Source organism: Chrysochloris asiatica, unplaced genomic scaffold (assembly GCF_000296735.1).
Source record: "Chrysochloris asiatica unplaced genomic scaffold, ChrAsi1.0 scaffold00072, whole genome shotgun sequence".
Taxonomy (NCBI): Eukaryota; Metazoa; Chordata; class Mammalia; order Afrosoricida; family Chrysochloridae; genus Chrysochloris; species Chrysochloris asiatica.
The window spans coordinates 13548288-13555432 of NW_006408590.1; positions in this window are offsets into that span (position 1 = coordinate 13548288).

Below are 7145 nucleotides of genomic sequence, written 5' to 3' on the forward strand. Positions count from 1 at the left end.
ATCCTTGTATAGGGTGGCTATGAGTTGGAACCGACTCCACAGCATTTAACAACTAGATCCCAATTGGAGGACGGCTCATTAACAGTCTGTGATATGCAGAAGATACAACCTTCCTTGCTGAAAGTGAAGAGGAATTGAAGAAAGATCAAGGAATACAACCTTACACCTCAATGTAAAGGAAGCAAAAATGGTCACAACTAGACAAATAAATAACATCATGACAAATACAGAAAAGATTGGAGTTGTAAAGGATTCCATTTGACTTGGATCCATAATTAGTGTTCATGGAAACAGAAGTCAAGAAATCAAATGATGCATTGCACTAGGCAAAGCAAATCTGCTGTGAAAGACCTCTTTGAAGTGTTAAAGAGCAAAGATGTCACTTGGAGGACTAAGGTAGACCTGACCCAAGCCATGGTGTTTTCTATTGCCTTGTATTTATGTAAAAGTTGCCAATGAATAAGGACGACCAGAGAAGAATTGTTGCATTTGAATTACGTTGTTGGTGAAGAACACTGAATATACCATGGACTTTCAGAATAATGAACAAATCTGTTTTGGAAGAAGTGTAGCTGATTGCTCCTTGGAAGACACTTAGCCTTACGTACTTTGGACATGTTATTTGCAGAAGGCCAGTATACTTGGTAAATTGGAGGGTCAACAAAAAAGAGGAAGACCGTCAATGAGCTAAAAAGACTCAGCGGCTTTAACAATGGGCTCAAACATAATGTGTAGCACCAAAGTGTTTTTAAAAGATATGTATAGCATACGTACAATGTTGTTGTTAGGTGCCATTGAGTTCATACTGACTCATAGCGACCTTATGTACAGCAGAAGGAAACACTGCCCAATCCTGGGCCAACCTCACTACTTTGCCACACTTGAGTCCACCAATGCTGCCACTTGGCCAATGCATCACGCTGGGGGTCTTCCTCTTTTTCTCTGACCCTCCACCTTACTAAACATGATATCTTTCTACAGCAACTTGTCCCTCCTGACAATATGTCTGAAGTATGAGAGACGAAGTTTGGCCATCTTGGCCTCCAAGGAGCACTCTGGCTGCACTTCTTCCAAAACTGATATATTGGTTCTTTTGCCAGCCTATAGCACTTTCAATATTCTTCTCCAACACCGTAACTCAAAAGCATCAATTCTTCTATGGTCTTCCTTATTCACTGTCCAGCTTTCTCATGCATATGAGGTTATTGAAAATACCATGGCTTGGGTCAGGTGCACCTTAGTTCTTAAGCTGACATCTTTGCTCTTCAACACTTTAAAAAGGTCTTGTACAGCAGATTTGCCTAATGCAATACATCATTTGATTTCTGGACTGCTGCTTCAGTGAATGTTGATAGTTGATCCAAGAAGAATGAAGCCCTCATGGACTTTCAGAATAATGAACAAATCTATTTTGGAAGAAGTACAGCTGATTGCTCCTTGGAAGACACTTAGCCTCACATACTTTATACATACAATTGACAATATAATATACAATATGCTTTTTAAGTTGGTTCTGACTCATAGAGATCCTGCCAGGGTTTCCACTAGTGGCTGGTGGGTTTGAACCGTTGACCTTGTGGTTAGCAGTCAACATGGTGTTGTTGTTGTTAAGTGCCATCGAGTTAGTTCTGAGCCATAGTGATCCTGTATAGGGTTTCCAAGGTGAGGTTGAACCACTGACCTTGTAGTTCAAACCGACTTTTTATAATCCAGGGCATTAACCCACAGCACCACATGTGTGATAGGTATGAAATGGTGAGGATGAGAGGCTGATATTTTTGATGAGCAACTGAGTAGATGGTGGTGAATGAGAGAAGAGCAAGTTGGACATGGAAAGAATTAGGGACTGTATTTTTGACTTGTTAAATTTGATTGATCTGGGTATCTGAATATCCTGATGTGGCACTGTGGGTTAATGCGCTGGACTACAAGGTTGATTTGAATCATGAGGTTGGTGGTTCAAGCTCACCAGCTGCTCCTTGGTAACCCTATACAAGATCACTATGGCTTGGAACTGACTCGATGACACTTAACAACAACAATAACGAGTCACATTTAGTATGCTACAGAATTTAGGTCACTGAAGCTCAAGGGAGAGGTGAAGTTTGGAGGTGTAAATTTGTCAGTAGTCAATATGCAGAAGTATTTAGCTGCTTAAAGGATTCCTGGAGTCCTACTGTGGCTCTGTGGGTTAATGCTCTGGACTTCAAGGTCAGTTTGAACAGCAAGGTCTGTGTTTCAAGCTCACCAGCTGCTCCTCAGAAACCCCATAAAGGGTTGCTATGACTTGGAACTGACTCAACAATGACATTAACAACAACAAAGGAGTCCTGATATGATGCTGTAGGATAAGCACTGGACCTCAAGGTCAATTTGAACTGCAAGGTCAGCCATTCAAATTCATGAGCTGCTTTTCCAAAACCCTATACAGGGTCGCTATGAGTCAGAACCAACTTGACAACTTTTAACAACAACGGGACTATATTTGACTTGGATCCACAATCAACACTCATGGAAGCTGTAGTCAAGGAATCAAATGAGTATTGTATTACACAAATCTGCTACACAAGACCTCTTTAAAGTATTCAAGAGCAAAGATAGCAGTTTGAAGACTGAGATGCAACTGACCCATGCTATGGTATTTAGCCTCATATGCATGTGAAAGTTGGACAGTGAATAAGGACCACCATGGAAGAATTGTTGCATTTGAGTTATGGTGTTGGAGAAGAATACTGAACATACCATAGACTACCAGACGAAGTAAAACAATCTGTCTTGGAAGAGGTATAGCCAATATGTTCCTCAAGCCAGGATGGGGAGACTTTGTCTCCCATCCTTCAGACATATTAACAGGAGGGCCCAATCCCTGGAGAAGGAAATTGTGCTTGGTAAGTGGAGTATCAGCAGCAAAGAGGAAGACTCCCACTGAGGTGGATTGGCACAGTGGTAGCAGCAAGGGACTCAAGTGGAACAATTGTGAGAATGGTGCAGGCCAGGCCAGTGTTTTGTTCTGTTGTGCATTTTGTTCTGTTGTTACCTACTCAATGTGTTATCACCCAGAGAAGAGATGCAATCTGGCACATGTGAAAGCTTCCTTAGAGTCTGAATGTTTTCCATTCCAAAAGTAAAAAATAAGCAAGGAATCTGACATGTTAACCTTTGATAAAATTACAGACCAAAAAAGAGTGAGTCCACTCAGAAGAGGAATTAGGTATGATGGAACCTAGAAAAAGGTCAAACACATCCACTGTGGCTTTCCCCATCTAAATTCTGGGGGACGAGGTGGCCTGTATCACAAACTTCCTCTACCTGTCCATTCTTAAAGACAAGCATTTTTGGAGCTAGCCTAATGTCATTCATGTTTGAGTCATAACAATAATGGCCTGTTTCATGATTTTATGATAGTTAACAGTGGTTGAATGAAATCAACATGTTATGTTATGTGTTAAGTGCTCTTGAATCAGTTCTGGTTCATGATGACCCCGTATAGGGTTTCCAAGAAGTGACTGGTGGATTTGAACTGCCAACCTTGACATTAGTAGCCCAGTGCTTATCCGACAGCACCACACCAGGAGCCAAAGGAACCCATAAAAGAGAATTACTTAATCCAGATTCTGGCCTTAGAACACACTTCATAAGAGTTTCTGGGAAACCCTCAATGTTCCTTTCTTCCTGATATCCCCTAAATGCATAAACATTCTCAGAGCAGAGAGTTCATGAATAGGAAGGAAAGAAAGGTGGGAGGAAGTGAAGGAGGGTAGATTTAGAGGTGTGCCCACACGTGGGTGTGTTTGATAAGACTACTGGGAGACTCCAGATAGTGATCACAGATTTGGAAACTATGGCTTTGCTCAGTCACCTGGCTTGGCTAACAGCACTGTGAGACAGTTTAGTTTCATTTTAGAGCTGCCTTAGAATCTACCAAAGCCTCCAAAATTGTTTGTGGCAATGGATTTTCTTTGTTAAACTTCTTACTACTAGCAATGAATGAAAAGATTGCCCTCCCTCTCTGCCTTCTTCTCCAAATCTCAATGGACAATCTAGGCTTTTTGGAGCCACATTCATTTTTTTCTGCTTTTGGAGAAAGGAGGGGTATCTCTTTCTTTTCATCTGGGAGACTGGAGACATCCACACTGCACTGAGAGCAAACATGCTTCCCTGAGTAGATATAAGCATCTGATCTACTTGAGCGTTATATTTTTAATGTAAATGAATTACTTTTTTTTTTGTCTGATATAGATGTTTCTTGTGAGTTGGATTATAGGGTATAACTGAGAATACTTTACACATTTGTGGATAAAATTCATTTTCAAATGTATAGAGCTAAGAATTAGATAAATTCACTAAGATAAACGATACCTATGTCTTTTCTTGGTACATTCTATCCTGGAAGCATTAAAAATATATATATGACTTAGAAAAATTATGCACAATTTAAGATAAAATGGAAGCATGGCCACATGTCCCTTCAATGTTACTGTTTAACAGGTTCACCAAATAATTCTTGAATTATCTATGTTGGAGAATGTGCCTATGTTTGACCTTGCTATTTGTTATTTGATTAGAGACCAGACACTGAAGTTACACATTAATTTATAGATTTCTGTACAGTAGTAAAAAGTAACCACAGAGATTAAAGCACTATAGGATAATAACCAGTTTTATATCTAGCAAGCTGGTAAATTCACTTAGCATTTTTTGACTAACTGCATGAATCTCTGTTACCCCAATTCTCCTTTGAATCATTTTATTATCTTAATGATTCTATCGTTAACTAATGAATTGAATAAAATCATAGACATGTATTCATTCTATATTTATATGGTAGACTTGTGCTTAACTCTTTGAAACTCATACTTTGACATGACTGTATTCCTACTTAGCTTCTTTCCAATGTTTGCATAGTGAATAAATTGTGCTCACATGCACTATTGCTGACAATGTTGAATCTTTCAGGACACTGGCTTGCTTAATAAACCTTAATCGTGACTATATAACACAAAACCAAACAGACAAACCAAATCAATTGCCGCTGAATAGATTATGACTCTTGGCAACCTCTTGTGTTTCAAACTAGAAGTACACTCCATAGAATTTTTTAAGGGCTGTGATCGTTTGGAAGTACATCACCAGGCTTTTCTTCTGGCACACTGTTGAGAGTATTTGAAGATTTCAACATTTAGTTAGTAATCAAGTGGTTAACTGTTTTTGCCACGCAAGGACTCCTAAAACAAAACCAAAAATGTATGTGTAATCTTTGGCTTATCCATACTCTGGAAGAAGTGGAAATTGATTGCTTAGAAATATCCTGAATTTTTAACCCTGATTTGTTTATGTTTCTGATGATTGCCAAGTATAGGGACTCTCATGGCAGGAGCAGAAAGCAGAGGCTACTCAAGGCAGGACAGGAGGAAGTTCCCTTAACTGAGATTTGAGGTGTGATGGAAATAAGAGAAGACATATTTCTAGAATTCAAAGTTCCTGATTGTTGTTGTTGTTAAGTGCCGTGGAGTCAGTTCTGACTCATAGCGACCCTGTACAGGGTTTCCGAGGCTGTAAATCTTTACGGGAGCAGAAAGCTTCATCTTTCTCCTGTGGAACAGCTGGTAGTTTCGAACTGGTGACCATGAGATTAGCAGCCCAATTCGTAACCACTACACTACCAAAGCTCCTGATTAGAATTTACAATTTCCTTGAAAGGCAATTAGATAGTGATTAGTTTCTTTGAATTACCCACAATGTAGTTGAAGTAATGTGTCTTTTATGCAACAGTATTTTTCAGTGATTGTATTATTTCATTGCAAACGTATTTCAGTTGTATTATGAGTCAAATGGTCTTTAATAGGACAGTCTGGGAAACTAGTCCAAATTTATAACTTGTTTTATGGAAAATGTATATTTTGTTCCAAACAACCAAATAAAAATGTATTTGGGGAACATATAATTATTTTACAAATTGAGAACAAGTTACAATGAAGTTTATTACAATGATAAAATTAAGTAGTTTAGAAACTGCACCATTGAAACCCAAGCAGCACAGTTCTACTCGAACACACATGGGGTGCTCTCAGTTGGAATTGACTGGTTTGGAAGAATTGAATGGCAACTGGTTTGGGATATTATTACAAAAGTGTGTGTGTTATTATTAATAATGTTGTCTCTGAGTTATTTTCAGCTCTTAGCAACACCCGGTGAGAGAGCAGAACTGCTCCATCGGGTTTCCTTGGCAGTATTATGATGGAAAGGAGCCCTGGTAATGTAGCGGAATCACAAGCTAGGCTGCTAACCACAAAGCCAGCGGTTCAAATCTACCAGTCACTCCATAGGAGAAAGATGAAGCTTTCCGCTCCTGTAAAGATTTACAGCCTCAGAAACCCTATCTGGGGTCTTTATGAGTTGGAAGTGACACAATGACACACCCCCACCATTACCACCATTCTTTATGGAAGCTGTTCACCAGGTCTTTCTTCTGTGGAGCCAATGGATGGGAAGCAGACTGCCAATTCTTTCTCTCCTGGAGCTTCTGGGGAGTTTGGAACCTGTAATCATTTGTGCTACCAGGACACCTTTACTAAAGTTAGTGTGTTGTTGTTGTTGTTGTTAAGTGCTGTTGAGTTAGCTCTGACTCTGAGGAACCCTGTGTAGGGGTTTTGAGAAGTGGTTGGTGGGTTTAAACCTTGCAGTTAGCAGTCCAGTGCTTATCCCAATCCTACAGTACAGAACCAGGATACCTTTTACAAATCCCTGGGTGGAACAAAGTGGCATTTTTAATCTACCAAAGATGCTTTGGGAATAAAAGAGCTGGCAACCATCTTCAGAAAGGGCACAGCTCTGAAACCTTATGAAATTGGTTCTCCTCTCAGACACGTGGGATCACCAGAGGCAGAATCAACTGGACGAAAGTTACCACACCTAATCCTTTTCATTCCTGGTGGGTAGGGCACACATTTCAGGTTTGTGCACTCGTTGGCCTATTTCTTATAGTGCCATTGTTGATACCTTGTGATTGTTGCTGTTGTTAAGGTGTTAACGACTCTGTACAGCATTTTCAAGGAGTGGCTGATGGATTTGAATCACTGACCTTGGGTTTAACAGTATAGTTTTATCCTACAGCACCACGCTTATTAATTTGTTTGTTATATTAT